The sequence below is a fragment of the Heptranchias perlo genome, chromosome 7 (assembly GCF_035084215.1).
Source record: "Heptranchias perlo isolate sHepPer1 chromosome 7, sHepPer1.hap1, whole genome shotgun sequence".
NCBI lineage: Eukaryota > Metazoa > Chordata > Chondrichthyes > Hexanchiformes > Hexanchidae > Heptranchias > Heptranchias perlo.
In genome coordinates, this window is record NC_090331.1 from 38,307,092 (window position 1) to 38,323,932 (window position 16,841).

The following is a 16,841-nucleotide window of genomic DNA, read 5'->3' on the forward strand; positions in this document are numbered from 1 at the left end:
TGTTGGACCGAATGGCCTGTTTCTGTGCTGTACGTTCTTTGTAATTCTACATATTTTATACTTATCCATTTCAAGATCCATTTGTCTTCCCTAAACTCATCCACTTTATTTATCCAAATCCTTCTCAATGCTGTTAATGGCCTTTAAACTGGTATCATTATTGAATTTTAGAAGTTCTTTCTTCATATTATTTGTGGTGTAATAGTGTACTACATACAGATTAGTCAGTCATTCAGACAAAGCTTTTTTCCATTTTTCATCATCATCATCATCATCTATTTTCGATCATTAAGTCAATTTTCAATCCAAAGGTGATATATTGGCTGCCAGGAAGTTCCCGCTGCAGCAGAAGTTACACCTTCCACAGTGTGAACCACGTTACCTTTCACAGTGACATTTTCATCTTTGAATAAACTGTTACATGGTGAATCATTGTGTCACTGATTCTTTAATTGCACAGTTCTGTTTATAAACCTGGTAATAAAAAAACGAGTCAATTTATCAGAATGAGATGTTCTTTATATGATGTTGATTCATCTCCATTTGAGTCCATAATTTAATTTGACAATGAATGTAAAACCTCTAAGTGAATGAAGACTCTAAACAGTTGGTCTAGTGCAACCCAACCCAGCTTGTCCTGCTATCTTCCTTTAGTATTTTTTCCTTGCCAATTTTCTCAGCTCCCCTGCTCTGCTAAAGGCGTTAGTTACATGCTGAGATATGGTTCCACTGACTGGGTGCTCTTGCAGTATCTTGCCCAAATGATCACGATGGGTGTGTAAGCCTAGTCAATGAGTGTCAGCAATCTATTTGATCAAGGGGACATCGTGCCAGAACCCGATCATGTCCTTATAAGTCCATTTCAACAGTCACTGAAAAGTGACCAGGAGTAATTCTGGCTAATTTCCCCCTCTCTATCCCAGGTGTTGAGGAGATGGTAGGGGCATTGCAATCCTCCCCTTACCGCCACCCTGGCTAAAATCAGTTAGCTCAGCACATGGGGATCAAACCTGGAATCTTTCTGATCTGTATTGTTTAGGTAGTTCTGGATAATTTTATTGAGATATCAGGGGAATGATAAATCTTTTAAAAGGTTTCCAATTAGTATTTTATACCTGTAATCTCAAATCTTAACTCTAATTAAAAAGTATATCAATTAAATATCTTACGTTTCTGTCAGATCGGGGGGGGCAGAGTGTAAGATCGGGGGAGAAGGGAAGATCGGGGGGGAGAGGGGAAGATCGGGGGGGAGAGGGGAAGATCGGGGGGGAGAGGGGAAGATCGGGGGGGAGAGGGGAAGATCGGGGGGGAGAGGGGAAGATCGGGGGGGAGAGGGGAAGATCGGGGGGGAGAGGGGAAGATCGGGGGGGAGAGGGGAAGATCGGGGGGGAGAGGGGAAGATCGGGGGGGAGAGGGGAAGATCGGGGGGGAGAGGGGAAGATCGGGGGGGGGGGGAGAGGGGATGATCGGGGGGGGGAGAGGGGAAGATCGGGGGGGGAGAGGGGAAGATCGGTGGGGGGGGGGGAGAGGGGAAAATCGGGGGGGGGGAAGAGGGGAAGATCGGGGGGGAAGGGAAGATCGGTGGGGGGAGGGGAAGATCGGGGGGGAGAGGGGAAGATCGGGGGGCGAGGGGTAGATCGGGGGAGAGAGAGGGTAAGATCGGGGGAGAGAGAGGGTAAGATCGGGGGAGAGAGAGGGTAAGATCGGGGGGAAGGGCAAGATCGGAGGGCAGAGGGTAAGATCGGGGGGGGGCAGAGGGTAAGATCGGGGGGGGCAGAGGGTAAGATGGGGGGGGGCAGAGGGTAAGATGGGGGGGGGCAGAGGGTAAGATCGGGGGGGGGGCAGAGGGTAAGATCGGGGGGGGGGGGCAGAGGGTAAGATCGGGGGGGGCAGAGGGTAAGATCGGGGGGGGCAGAGGGTAAGATCGGGGGGGGCAGAGGGTAAGATCGGGGGGGGCAGAGGGTAAGATCGGGGGGGGCAGAGGGTAAGATCGGGGGGGGCAGAGGGTAAGATCGGGGGGGGGGCAGAGGGTAAGATCGGGGGGGGGCAGAGGGTAAGATCGGGGGGGGCAGAGGGTAAGATCGGGGGGGGCAGAGGGTAAGATCGGGGGGGGCAGAGGGTAAGATCGGGGGGGGCAGAGGGTAAGATCGGGGGGGGGCAGAGGGTAAGATCGGGGGGGGGGGCGGAGGGTAAGATCGGGGGGGGGGCGGAGGGTAAGATCGGGGGGGGCAGAGGGTAAGATCGGGGGGGGCAGAGGGGTAGATCGGGGGAGGGAGAGGGGTAGATCAGGGGAGAGAGAGGGTAAGATCGGGGGAGAGAGAGGGTAAGATCGGGGGGAAGGGCAAGATCGGAGGGCAGAGGGTAAGATCGGGGGGGGGCAGAGGGTAAGATCGGGGGGGCAGAGGGTAAGATCGGGGGGGCAGAGGGTAAGATCGGGGGGGCAGAGGGTAAGATCGGGGGGGCAGAGGGTAAGATCGGGGGGGCAGAGGGGAAGATCGGGGGGGCAGAGGGGAAGATCGGGGGGGCAGAGGGGAAGATCGGGGGGGCAGAGGGGAAGATCGGGGGGGCAGAGGGGAAGATCGGGGGGGGCAGAGGGGAAGATCGGGGGGGGGCAGAGGGGAAGATCGGGGGGGGCAGAGGGGAAGATCGGGGGGGAGAGGTGAAGATCAGGGGGGAGAGGTGAAGATCGTGGGGGCAGAGGGGAAGATCGGGGGGGCAGAGGGTAAGATCGAGGGGGAGAGGGGAAGAACAGGGGGCAGAGGGGAAGATCGGGGGGGGGCAGAGGGGAAGATCGGGGGGGGAGAGGGGAAGATCGGGGGGGTAGAGGGGAAGATCGGGGGGGGAGAGGGGAAGATCGGGGGGGGAGAGGGGAAGATCGGGGGGGGAGAGGGGAAGATCGGGGGGGGAGAGGGGAAGATCGGGGGGGAGAGGTGAAGATCAGGGGGGAGAGGTGAAGATCAGGGGGGGAGAGGTGAAGATCAGGGGGGGGAGAGGTGAAGATCAGGGGGGAGAGGTGAAGATCGGGGGGGAGAGGTGAAGATCGTGGGGGCAGAGGGTAAGATCGGGGGGGCAGAGGGTAAGATCGAGGGGGAGAGGGGAAGAACAGGGGGGAGAGGGGAAGATCGGGGGTGAGAGGGGAAGATCGGGGGGGAGAGGGGAAGATCGGGGGGAGAGGGGAAGATCGGGGGGGAGAGGGGAAGATCGGGGGGGAGAGGGGAAGATCGGGGGGGAGAGGGGAAGATCGGTGGAGAAGGGAAGATCGGGGGGGGGGGAGGGGAAGATCGGGGGGGAGAGGGGAAGATCGGGGGGGAGAGGGGAAGATCGGGGGGGAGAGGGGAAGATCGGGGGTGAGAGGGGAAGATCGGGGGGAGAGGGGAAGAACGGGGGGGAGAGGGGAAGATCGGGGGGGAGAGGGGAAGATCGGGGGGAGAGGGGAAGAACGGGGGGGAGAGGGGAAGATCGGGGAGGAGAGGGGAAGACCGGGGGGGAGAGGGGAAGACCGGGGGGGAGAGGGGAAGACCGGGGGGGAGAGGGGAAGACCGGGGGGGGAGAGGGGAAGACCGGGGGGGAGAGGGGAAGACCGGGGGGGAGAGGGGAAGACCGGGGGGGAGAGGGGAAGACCGGGGGGGGGGGGGGGGGGAGAGGGGAAGACCGGGGGGGGAAGAGAGGAAGAGCGGGGGGGAGGGGGGGGAGGGGAAGATCGGGGGGGAGGGGGATGATCGAGGGGGGGGGGAAGGGGAAGATCGGGGGGAGGGGGAAGATCGAGGGGGGAGAGGGGAAGATCGGGGGGGGGGGGAAGAGGGGAATAACGGGGGGGAGAAGAGGGGAATAACGGGGGGGGAGAGGGGAAGATCGGGCGGGGGGGGAGAGGGGAAGATCGGGCGAGGGGGGAGAGGGGAAGATCGGGGGGGAGAGGGGAAGATCGGGGGGGAGAGGGGAAGATCGGGGGGGAGAGGGGAAGATCGGGGGGGAGAGGGGAAGATCGGGGGGGAGAGGGGAAGATCGGGGGGGAGAGGGGAAGATCGGGGGGGAGAGGGGAAGATCGGTGGAGAGGGGAAGATCGGGGGGGGGGTGGAGAGGGGAAGATCGGGGGGGGGAGAGGAAGAGCGGGGGGAAGAGAGGAAGAGCGGGGGGGGAAGGGGAAGATCGCAGGGGTAGAGAGGAAGAGCGGGGGGGGGGAAGGGGAAGATCGGGGGGGGGGAAGGGGAAGATCGTGGGGGGGCAGAGGGTAAGATGGGGGGGGGCAGAGGGTAAGATCGGGGGGGGGGGCAGAGGGTAAGATCGGGGGGGGGGGCAGAGGGTAAGATCGGGGGGGGCAGAGGGTAAGATCGGGGGGGGCAGAGGGTAAGATCGGGGGGGGCAGAGGGTAAGATCGGGGGGGGCAGAGGGTAAGATCGGGGGGGGCAGAGGGTAAGATCGGGGGGGGCAGAGGGTAAGATCGGGGGGGGGGGCAGAGGGTAAGATCGGGGGGGGGCAGAGGGTAAGATCGGGGGGGGCAGAGGGTAAGATCGGGGGGGGCAGAGGGTAAGATCGGGGGGGGCAGAGGGTAAGATCGGGGGGGGCAGAGGGTAAGATCGGGGGGGGCAGAGGGTAAGATCGGGGGGGGCAGAGGGTAAGATCGGGGGGGGCAGAGGGTAAGATCGGGGGGGGCAGAGGGTAAGATCGGGGGGGGGGCAGAGGGTAAGATCGGGGGGGGGGCAGAGGGTAAGATCGGGGGGGGGGGCGGAGGGTAAGATCGGGGGGGGGCAGAGGGTAAGATCGGGGGGGGCAGAGGGGTAGATCGGGGGAGGGAGAGGGGTAGATCAGGGGAGAGAGAGGGTAAGATCGGGGGAGAGAGAGGGTAAGATCGGGGGGAAGGGCAAGATCGGAGGGCAGAGGGTAAGATCGGGGGGGGGCAGAGGGTAAGATCGGGGGGGCAGAGGGTAAGATCGGGGGGGCAGAGGGTAAGATCGGGGGGGGCAGAGGGTAAGATCGGGGGGGGCAGAGGGTAAGATCGGGGGGGCAGAGGGGAAGATCGGGGGGGGGCAGAGGGGAAGATCGGGGGGGGCAGAGGGGAAGATCGGGGGGGGCAGAGGGGAAGATCGGGGGGGGCAGAGGGGAAGATCGGGGGGGGCAGAGGGGAAGATCGGGGGGGGCAGAGGGGAAGATCGGGGGGCTAGAGGGGAAGATCGGGGGGGTAGAGGGGAAGATCGGGGGGGAGAGGGGAAGATCGGGGGGGAGAGGTGAAGATCAGGGGGGAGAGGTGAAGATCAGGGGGGAGAGGTGAAGATCAGGGGGGAGAGGTGAAGATCGGGGGGGAGAGGGGAAGATCGGGGGGGAGAGGGGAAGATCGGTGGAGAAGGGGAGATCGGGGGGGGGAGGGGAAGATCGGGGGGGAGAGGGGAAGATCGGGGGGGAGAGGGGAAGATCGGGGGGGAGAGGGGAAGATCGGGGGGGAGAGGGGAAGATCGGGGGGGTAGAGGGGAAGATCGGGGGGGGAGAGGGGAAGATCGGGGGGGAGAGGTGAAGATCAGGGGGGAGAGGTGAAGATCGTGGGGGCAGAGGGTAAGATCGGGGGGGCAGAGGGTAAGATCGGGGGGGCAGAGGGTAAGATCGAGGGGGAGAGGGGAAGAACAGGGGGCAGAGGGGAAGATCGGGGGGGGGCAGAGGGGAAGATCGGGGGGGCAGAGGGGAAGATCGGGGGGGGCAGAGGGGAAGATCGGGGGGGTAGAGGGGAAGATCGGGGGGGAGAGGGGAAGATCGGGGGGGAGAGGTGAAGATCAGGGGGGAGAGGTGAAGATCAGGGGGGAGAGGTGAAGATCGGGGGGGAGAGGGGAAGATCGGGGGGGAGAGGGGAAGATCGGTGGAGAAGGGGAGATCGGGGGGGGGAGGGGAAGATCGGGGGGGAGAGGGGAAGATCGGGGGGGAGAGGGGAAGATCGGGGGGGAGAGGGGAAGATCGGGGGGGAGAGGGGAAGATCGGGGGGGTAGAGGGGAAGATCGGGGGGGGAGAGGGGAAGATCGGGGGGGAGAGGTGAAGATCAGGGGGGAGAGGTGAAGATCGTGGGGGCAGAGGGTAAGATCGGGGGGGCAGAGGGTAAGATCGGGGGGGCAGAGGGTAAGATCGAGGGGGAGAGGGGAAGAACAGGGGGCAGAGGGGAAGATCGGGGGGGGCAGAGGGGAAGATCGGGGGGGGAGAGGGGAAGATCGGGGGGGTAGAGGGGAAGATCGGGGGGGGAGAGGGGAAGATCGGGGGGGGAGAGGGGAAGATCGGGGGGGGAGAGGGGAAGATCGGGGGGGGAGAGGGGAAGATCGGGGGGGAGAGGTGAAGATCAGGGGGGAGAGGTGAAGATCAGGGGGGGAGAGGTGAAGATCAGGGGGGGGAGAGGTGAAGATCAGGGGGGAGAGGTGAAGATCGGGGGGGAGAGGTGAAGATCGTGGGGGCAGAGGGTAAGATCGGGGGGGCAGAGGGTAAGATCGAGGGGGAGAGGGGCAGAACAGGGGGGAGAGGGGAAGATCGGGGGTGAGAGGGGAAGATCGGGGGGGAGAGGGGAAGATCGGGGGGGAGAGGGGAAGATCGGTGGGGAGAGGGGAAGATCGGGGGGGAGAGGGGAAGATCGGTGGAGAAGGGAAGATCGGGGGGGGGGAGGGGAAGATCGGGGGGGAGAGGGGAATATCGGGGGGGAGAGGGGAAGATCGGGGGGGAGAGGGGAAGATCGGGGGTGAGAGGGGAAGATCGGGAGGGAGAGGGGAAGAACGGGGGGGAGAGGGGAAGATCGGGGGGGAGAGGGGAAGAACGGGGGGGAGAGGGGAAGATCGGGGAGGAGAGGGGAAGACCGGGGGGGAGAGGGGAAGACCGGGGGGGAGAGGGGAAGACCGGGGGGGAGAGGGGAAGACCGGGGGGGAGAGGGGAAGACCGGGGGGGAGAGGGAAAGACCGGGGGGGAGAGGGGAAGACCGGGGGGGAGAGGGGAAGACCGGGGGGGAGAGGGGAAGACCGGGGGGGGGGGGAGAGGGGAAGACCGGGGGGGGAAGAGAGGAAGAGCGGGGGGGAGGGGGGGGAGGGGAAGATCGGGGGGGAGGGGGATGATCGAGGGGGGGGGGAAGGGGAAGATCGGGGGGAGGGGGAAGATCGAGGGGGGAGAGGGGAAGATCGGGGGGGGGGGAAGAGGGGAATAACGGGGGGGAGAAGAGGGGAATAACGGGGGGGAGAAGAGGGGAATAACGGGGGGGGAGAGGGGAAGATCGGGGGGGAGAGGGGAAGATCGGGGGGGAGAGGGGAAGATCGGGGGGGAGAGGGGAAGATCGGGGGGGAGAGGGGAAGATCGGGGGGGAGAGGGGAAGATCGGGGGGGGGAGAGGAAGAGCGGGGGGAAGAGAGGAAGAGCGGGGGGGGAAGGGGAAGATCGCGGGGGTAGAGAGGAAGAGCGGGGGGGGGGAAGGGGAAGATCGGGGGGGGGGGGAGGGGAAGATCGGGGGGGAGGGGGAAGATCGAGGGGGGAGAGGGTAAGATCGGGGTGGAGAGGGGACGATCGGGGGGGGAGAGGGGAAGATCGGGGGAGGGAGATGGGAAGATCGGGGGAGGGAGCGGGTAAGATCGGGGGAGAGAGAGGGTAAGATCGGGGGGTGGGCAGAGGGTGAGATCGGGGGGCAGAGGGTGAGATCGGGGGGCAGAGGGTGAGATCGGGGGGCAGAGGGTGAGATCGGGGGGCAGAGGGTGAGATCGGGGGGCAGAGGGTGAGATCGGGGGGCAGAGGGTGAGATCGGGGGGCAGAGGGTGAGATCGGGGGGCAGAGGGTGAGATCGGGGGGCAGAGGGTGAGATCGGGGGGCAGAGGGTGAGATCGGGGGGCAGAGGGTGAGATCGGGGGGCAGAGGGTGAGATCGGGGGGCAGAGGGTGAGATCGGGGGGCAGAGGGTGAGATCGGGGGGCAGAGGGTGAGATCGGGGGGCAGAGGGTGAGATCGGGGGGCAGAGGGTGAGATCGGGGGGCAGAGGGTGAGATCGGGGGGCAGAGGGTGAGATCGGGGGGCAGAGGGTGAGATCGGGGGGCAGAGGGTGAGATCGGGGGCAGAGGGTGAGATCGGGGGCAGAGGGTGAGATCGGGGGCAGAGGGTGAGATCGGGGGGCAGAGGGTGAGATCGGGGGGCAGAGGGTGAGATCGGGGGGCAGAGGGTGAGATCGGGGGGCAGAGGGTGAGATCGGGGGGCAGAGGGTGAGATCGGGGGGCAGAGGGTGAGATCGGGGGGCAGAGGGTGAGATCGGGGGGCAGAGGGTGAGATCGGGGGGCAGAGGGTGAGATCGGGGGGCAGAGGGTGAGATCGGGGGGGGCAGAGGGTGAGATCGGGGGGGGCAGAGGTTGAGATCGGGGGGGCAGAGGGTGAGATCGGGGGGGCAGAGGGTGAGATCGGGGAAGAGGGTAAGATCGGGGAAGAGGGTAAGATTGGGGGGCAGAAGGTAAGATCGGGGGGCAGAAGGTAAGATCGGGGGGGTGCAGAGGGTAAGATCGGGGGGGCAGAGGGTAAGATCGGGGGGGCAGAGGGTAAGATTGGGGGGCAGAGGGTAAGATCGGGGGAGAGAGGAGATGATCAGGGGAGAAGAGAAGAACATGGGGGAGAGGGGAAGATCGGGGCGACAGCGGGGGGGGGGGGAAAGAGGGGGAGATCGGAGAGGGAGACATCGGAGCAGGGTGGAAAGGTAGGTTGATTTTGTGTTTTAACTTTGTGCAATGTTTTGTTATTTAATTTATTTTGTTTCATTTTCGCCTGATCCAGCCCTTCAAGCCTGGTTTCACCAGGCGTGAATCGGAAGCTGTGGGAAAGCTGCCAGGTAAGTTAAAAATTGTTTTAACGACCTAATGTGTCACAAGTAAAGTGCCTTAAATACCTCAATGAGGTACATTTGGATCTTTAACTATCATCTCGCCGGCTTTAACTGCTGGCAGAACTTCTGGATTCGGGACGCCCACGTGCACACAGGTACATCTGTGGGAAACTCGGAAGTCGGCAGATTGGATCCGGCTTCTGAACCGGCTCTGCATTTCTGCAATTTTCCCCGCCCCCAACGCACCTGCAATTTAGGTTTAAAATTGAGCCCTTTGTCTGATGCGAGATTTAAGAAATTGTATGTTTGAAATCTGCTATCATTAGTGTCGGACACAGCTGGCTTTACTATAACCAAGGCAGACAGTACAACGCTTCAACCTTCCACTATAATGAGTGGAATGTTTTAAAGCTGCAGAATAACACTGCCTGCACTAACAAAAAGTCAGTATTCTATGAAATATTGACAAGCACATCAGGTTGCTATAGAAATTGGCACTACCTTACTTGAGTGGTGAAGCCAACACGATCAGAGCACATTGTGTCTCGTTATTTGATGAGCCTGGCAGGATCCTCTTACTACTCTGGAATATCTATATGGAAGCTTTGATGAGTTTAATGACTACTAGTATCAGAATGTGATTCTTGCCAAGACTTTCACTAATTTCACCTGTTTAGCTATTTATCAGGAAGCAGTGGTTAAGATTTGACAAAAGAATGAGCTCCGCTGTCCTTTAACATTGAACAGATTAAAATTCCTAAATTTTGTATCATGTTTGGCACACTATTGTTGAACCTCACTGGTTTGCTTGAAGTGCAAATCACAGGTTGCTTTCCAAATTTGAATATTTGTTACTTTAATAATGTAGAGAAACATTTTCAAATACACTATGCATATTTTGCAATAAGTAACTTGATGATGCAACAACAATATTTAACTGGTAATCTTAAGTAATGTCTGAGGGTTTAGTGTTCACACCATTGGATATTAGAGGCATGGAGAGTTCACAGCTCCATATACAAACATTATATCTGTGCACCATTGCTATAATCCTATATAACCCCCGAGTGTTCTTGTCCTCATCATTAGGAATCCATAGTTTGTAACGCAGCCAATCTGAATTGCTGAGGAATGTTGCAGATATTTTTTTTCTTAAAAAGTAATTTTTCTAAGCTTATCGGTGCTACAGTGACGAGCTTCCTTGGGCCGATCAATGTGTGTGGGCTTAGCCACTGCAAGTGTATTTAGTCAAAAAAAAAGAACTATTCATTGTGCCTCTGTTCTACCATTAACACTTTGAACACTGCAGTAGTCTTTGGCAGCCTGCTTTTATATACTGAAATTATTTCTAGGTTTCAGGGAGATAATGGTTTCATAAAATTACGCAGACCATTTCCACTCCATGGTTGAAGTTACTCCAATAAATAACTCTGATTACTATGGCAACTGTGAGCAACAATCCTCCCTTCCCATACAAACTAATAATCATTTGTAGTTATGCACCACTTATCAATTACAGCTGCGGTTTAACTTATGGCTTCAGATAGGGAGAGAGCATGAGGCCAATGCACCTCTTCATTAAAAGTAGTGGTGGTGATATGGTAGCCATCTGATTAATCTGCCCTCAGTCCTCCTTACTGGCGTATTGCAGACATCAAATTCCACTGATCAGGAGAGGGAAAGAATAGATTGCATAGTATGTCTGACTCAGAATTGCATCTGCATCGTGAAAGTGCAGCAAAATCATTAGAAGGACATCCTATGTTCTTTGAATTCTACTGTAGAATACAAACTGGAATACAAACTGCTCCATTGATCAAGGTTGTGATGTGGTCCTGGCACAGAGGTACTTATTGCGCACCTCGCACATGTTGTTGATCTTATGCTGGGTGAACTCTTATGCAAGGAGAATTAACTTAACTAATTGGTGCTCCCATATGATATTAGGATCAGTAGGAGAAATATACAGTACCAAGTGCTCTTAATGGACTATTGACATCCAGAATATGAAAAATGGCAGAAGCAAGGTGCAGAGACAGCACAGCGCTATTCCAAGAGGTGCTTTTGCAGGTGGTGCTACAAAGAAAGGAAGATCTTTTTGCAACAGAAGAAATTGCTGCCAGGGCACCGGATGAGGGTGAGAGAGAGTCAATGCTGTCTCACCTGTAGTCTGAACCTCGGAGAAGGTGTGCAAAAAATATGCTGGGCTATGCAAGGTTGCCAACACAAGTATGCTCACACTTTTGACAATTTAACAATACTTTCTTACAAGTCACCTTAATGGCACATCAGTGTAAGTGTGGTGCAGTATCACAGAGGAACTATGTACTGGTCACTAGCAACTGTTCATCTATTCTCCAAATGTACACATGCCCATGTTTTACCAGGGCACTCTGCATTGTTGCCATCACAATACATTTTTCCTGTGGCCTCAGGAATGTGGCAAGCAACAAACACCGAGGATGCTGCTCACACAAGGTACCTGTATGCTGCATGTTCACACACTCACAGAAGGTGGCTGTTTGGGCACAAAGATGTTTTCTCATGTTCCTTACTCCAGCATGTGTTCCTTTTCGATTTTCTTGCAGGAAAAGGCTACATATTACTGAATGGGGACAAGAGGCAGGTCACCTATGCCGTGATGACTCCTTATAAAGGGAGGACTATAGAGATTCTGGATGTGGAAATATTAGAGGGAACAGGGGGGCGGGGGAGGGGAATATTGGAGGCCTCTCTCAAGTTCATAGCTGGTATCATCCTTTGCTGATCATTTTTTTATCTTCTTAATCACCAACTCACTCAATTATTAATTTTTCACACATTGCAGCACATCATACATTTTGTGGACATTTTGTCCACAAAAAGCAGGAGAAATCCAATCCGGACAATTACCACCCCATCAGTCTACTCTCAATCATCAGCAAAGTGATGGAAGGTGTCGTCGACAGTGGCTATCAAGCAGCACTTATTCACCAATAACCTGCTCACTGATGCTCAGTTTGGGTTCCGCCAGGACCACTCGGCTCCAGACCTCATTACAGCCTTGGTCCAAGCATGGACAAAAAAGCTGAATTCCAAAGGTGAGATGAGAATGACTGCCCTTGACATCAAGGCAGCATTTGACCGAGTGTGGCACCAAGGAGCCCTAGTAAAATTGAAGTCAATGGGAATCAAATTCTCCAGTGGCTGGAGTCATACCTAGCACAAAGGAAGACGGTAGTGGTTGTTGGAGGCCAATCATCTCAGCCCCAGGACATTGCTGCAGAAGTTCATCAGGGCAGTGTCCTAGGCCCAGCCATCGTCAGCTGCTTCATCAATGCACAGTGTTCAGTTCCATTCGCAGTCCATGAAGCAGTCCGAGCCCGCACGCAGCAAGACCTGGACAACATCCAGGCTTGGGCTCATAAGTGGCAAGTAACATTCGCGCCAGATAAGTGCCAGGCAATGACCATCCCCAGCAAGAGAGAGTCTAACCACCTCCCCTTGACATTCAACGGCATTACCATCGCCGAATCCCCCACCATCAACATCCTGGGGGTCACCATTGACCAGAAACTTAACTGGACCAGCCACATAAATACAAGAGCAGGTCAGAGGCTGGGTATTCTGTGGCAAGTGACTCATCTACTCACCTCCTGACTCCCCAAAGCCTTTCCGCCATCTACGAGGCACAAGTCAGGAGTGTGATGGAATACTCTCCACTTGCCTGGATGAGTGCAGCTCCAACAACACTCAAGAAGCTCAACCCATCCAGGACAAAACAGCCCGCTTGATTGGTACCCCATCCACCACCCTAAACATTCACTCCCTTCACCACCGGCGCACCATGGCTGCAGTGTGTACCATCTACAGGATGCACTGCAGCAACTCGCCAAGGCTTCTTCGACAGCACCTCCCAAACCCGCGACCTCTACCACCTAGAAGAGCAGCAGGCACATGGGAACAACACCACCTGCACGTTCCCCTCCAAGACACACACCATCCCGACTTGGAAGTATATCACCGTTCCTTCATCGTTGCTGGGTCAAAATCCTGGAACTCCCTACCTAACAGCACTGTGGGAGAACCTTCACCACACGGACTGCAGCGATTCAAGAAGGCGGCTCACCATCCCCTTCTCAAGGGCAATTAGGGATGGGCAATAAATGCTGGACTTGCAGCGACGCCCACATCCCATGAACGATTGAAAAAAACCACAACGTCTTGCCATATAAAACTTTGAGCCGGAACACGCTCAGAGTGGCATGACAACGTTTGCAGCAGCTCCTGTGAATTAAATGTACGAATTTGCTTACTGTGGACTCCGTGGCGTAGACTTGCATGATTTGGAAGTTTTCAAATAATGCGTGACGTCAACCCAGCCTCTGAACAGCGTGTGTTGATTCGCATGGGAATTGTCTGTGAGAATGGAAGACACGTCCACAAAAAGTCACGTCCACAAACAGGCAAGCAATGTTGATTCATTTGACGTAATAGTCTGCATTGTAATTAAACATTTTAATTTTTTTGTATAAAAAGCCAAAGAAGTAATTTAAGTAAATTAAAGAGACAGAAGTGAAAAGTTAAAAAAAAATTTTTAAACTTTTTAATTTTTAACATTTTTTTAATGACCAAAACATATTACAATAAGGAGTAATATGAGACTCCACGTTTTTAAAATTTAATTTTTAGTTATTTGGCAGTCATTAAGAGTCACCGCGCTTTTAAAAAGTAGCTTAGACCTGGTATTTTTCAGTATACCTTTTGGTGGAGTAACTAGTTACATTCCAGCTGGGCAGATGGGCAAGTTTATGATTTTTCAATGATTCCCCTTTAATTCGCAGCTGTCAAATCGTGGGCGAGCCAATGGGAGCAAGTTCACGATTTCTGGGTTTTAGTGCGCGTGTAAATGCGTGAACTTGCTCCTTCGATTCGCTGTCGGAGACAGAGGACGCAATTGAGGTACCCCGTTGTTTGGTGAGCAATTTTTAAAGGACGTCTTACTCCTAGCATTCTAAAATATATTCTTCAGAAGATCACAAGATGTTTACAGATGAGGAAGGCCATTCAGAATACCTTAGGTCAATCATACATGCCAAGTTAGAAAATGAGCAAAAGCTGACTGCCGCAGAAACACTGACAACTCAAAAATAGCCCTGAATATATTAATTTTTCCAGATTCTGCCAGATGAAGATGAGGGTTTGCACCGAAAGTGCAGTGGAACATGAGCAAGTAATAACTTAAGCTGTAGCTATACCCAATATTTAATCACTTTTATTGTAGGGGAAAATCCTAAAGTATAGAAAAGAACCATTTGCAGCAATGGTGAGTTTAGTAAGTGCTGAAGGTGTAATGTTTATTTCCTAGGGAGATCTGGGGGCACATACCCCGAATGTTACAATTTTTGACATTATATTTTGAGTTTTTTGAAGCCTAATGTAATTTTTTGGTTCAAGCCAAAACAACATTTCCTGGAAGGGTTACAGATATTTTTAATAAAGCAAGTGGTATGCACTTAATAAGATAAAGTCAAAATGAATGGATTCGTGCCATCTGTTAAAATAGTAGATAGAGGAATGTCAAATGAATGCGTTAAGTATCCATGACAATAATCGCTAACAGTAATTTCTGGCCTATATTGCTCTTCTGGACTTTTCAGAAAAGATTTATTTTCTTTTACTAGATATAAAAATCATCATACACTCTGATCATTAAAAAAGTAAAGTGCACAAAAATGTGATTTCCAGGAACAGGCATTGTGTGCTGTCAGTTGCACCTGACTGACAGCCTCCAGTTGGGAGATGGTGATTATACTCTTATTGATTATTAATATTAACTCCTTATATCTTCCCATAGATGTTGACTGCACTAATTTGGTGTTGTTGGTTCTTTCTCCAGTTACTCCACAGCAACATTGAGATTGCAGCAGCTAAATAAGAGAACAGAAATGGACAATGCTACCTACACATAAACAAACCAGTGATCCATGTCAAACATCACAGCAGTACACTGTATAAAATCTTAAATGTGGGAATTTTTGTACAATTTGTTTAAAATTAAGTAAAGCACATCACCATTTCTACTTCATTCTATTTCTAAACCCTGGTAATTTTATCAGTGCAGTGGCAGGAATACTCAATAAAGTCAGTTAATGCATTCACACCAGGGAACATTCTCCTTATTTCAAAAAAGTGTCTGCAATCTAGTCTTGAAGAAAATATACCTAAATATACAGCAGCCCAGCATGCCACACAAAATTCCTTTGATGAAAATTAAAGTTTTTTTAAAAGCTGTATTTTAGCAGCTTATTTGTTAAATATAACTTCTTTGGGGACAAATAGTAAAATACTGAAACCAACAGTGGCAAATAAATTCAGTTCTCCTTCCAAATGATTTCATAGAATCATAGAAGCTTACAACATGGAAACAGGCCCTTCGGCCCAACATGTCCATGTCGCCCAGTTTATACCACTAAGCTAGTCCCAGTTGCCTGCACTTGGCCCATATCCCTCTATATCCATCTTACCCATCTAACTGTCCAAATGCTTTTTAAAAGACAAAATTGTACCCACCTCTACTACTGCTTCTGGCAGCTCATTCCAGACATTCACCACCCTTTGAGTGAAAAAATTGCCCCTCTGGACCCTTTTGTATCTCTCCCCTCTCACCTTAAATCTATGCCCCCTCGTTATAGACTCCCCTACCTTTGGGAAAAGATTTTGACTATCTACCTTATCAATGCCCCTCATTATTTTATAGACTTCTATAAGATCACCCCTAAACCTCCTACTCTCCAGGGAAAAAAGTCTCAGTCTATCCAACCTCTCCCTATAAGTCAAACCATCAAGTCCCGGTAGCATCCTAGTAAATCTTTTCTGCACTCTTTCTAGTTTAATAATATCCTTTCTATAATAGGGTGACCAGAACTGTACACAATATTCCAAGTGTGGCCTAACTAATGTCTTGTACAACTTCAACAAGACATCCCAACTCCTGTATTCAATGTTCTGACTAATGAAACCAAGCATGCCGAATGCTTTCTTCACCACCCTATCCACCTGTGACTCCACTTTCAAGGAGCTATGAACCTGTACTCCTAGATCTCTTTGTTCTATAACTCTCCCCAACGCCCTACCATTAACGGAGTAGGTCCTGACCCGATTCGATCTACCAAAATGCATCACCTCACATTTATCTAAATTAAACTCCATCTGCCATTCATCGGCCCACTGGCCCAATTTATCAAGATCCCTTTGCAATCCTAGATAACCTTCTTCACTGTCCACAATGCCACCAATCTTGGTGTCATCTGCAAACTTACTAACCATGCCTCCTAAATTCTCATCCAAATCATTAATATAAATAACAAATAACAGCGGACCCAGCACCGATCCCTGAGGCACACCGCTGGTCACAGGCCTCCAATTTGAAAAACAACCCTCAACAACCACCCTCTGTCTTCTGTCGTCAATCCAATTTTGTATCCAGTTGGCTACCTCACCTTGGATCCCGTGAGATCTAACCTTATGTAACAACCTACCATGCGGTACCTTGTCAAAGGCTTTGCTAAAGTCCATGTAGACCACGTCTACTGCACAGCCCTCATCTATCTTCTTGGTTACCCCTTCAAAAAACTCAATCAAATTTGTGAGACATGATTTTCCTCTCACAAAACCATGCTGACTGTTCCTAATCAGTCCCTGCCTCTCCAAATGCCCGTAGATCCTGTCTCTCAGAATACCCTCTAACAACTTACCCACTACAGATGTCAGGCTCACCGGTCTGTAGTTCCCAGGCTTTTCCCTGCCTCCCTTCTTAAACAAAGGCACAACATTTGCTACCCTCCAATCTTCAGGCACCTCAGTGTCAGATTGTGTCTGACCCACCCAATAAACAATGGTGATTTTTCTTGTAAATGCTGACAAGTGAAAAGCTGATGGTTCACATGTATGCAGCTCATCCATACCGAGCAATCCTAAAGTTCCCTCCTCTTACAGCATCCAATTGGTTCCTAAATGAATCCAGGGTTTTCACCTCTACAACTCTATCTGAGTTGATTTCAT

General features: G+C 53.4%; 1 protein-coding gene across 9 annotated transcripts in view; it reads right to left on the bottom strand.

The window, feature by feature from the left end:
• The window catches only part of b3galt1b (UDP-Gal:betaGlcNAc beta 1,3-galactosyltransferase, polypeptide 1b), a 92,415-nt gene that overhangs the window by 12,045 nt on the left and 63,529 nt on the right, over positions 1 to 16,841 (bottom strand). The window contains exon 1 of one of the 9 annotated variants that reach the window (XM_067987350.1): positions 13,094 to 13,175. The exons of the other annotated variants lie outside the window; for them this stretch is intronic. The gene's annotated coding sequence lies outside the window, so the exon portion shown is untranslated. Of the gene's footprint in view, positions 1 to 13,093; positions 13,176 to 16,841 lie in introns of those variants that run through there. 9 annotated transcript variants of the gene reach the window in all.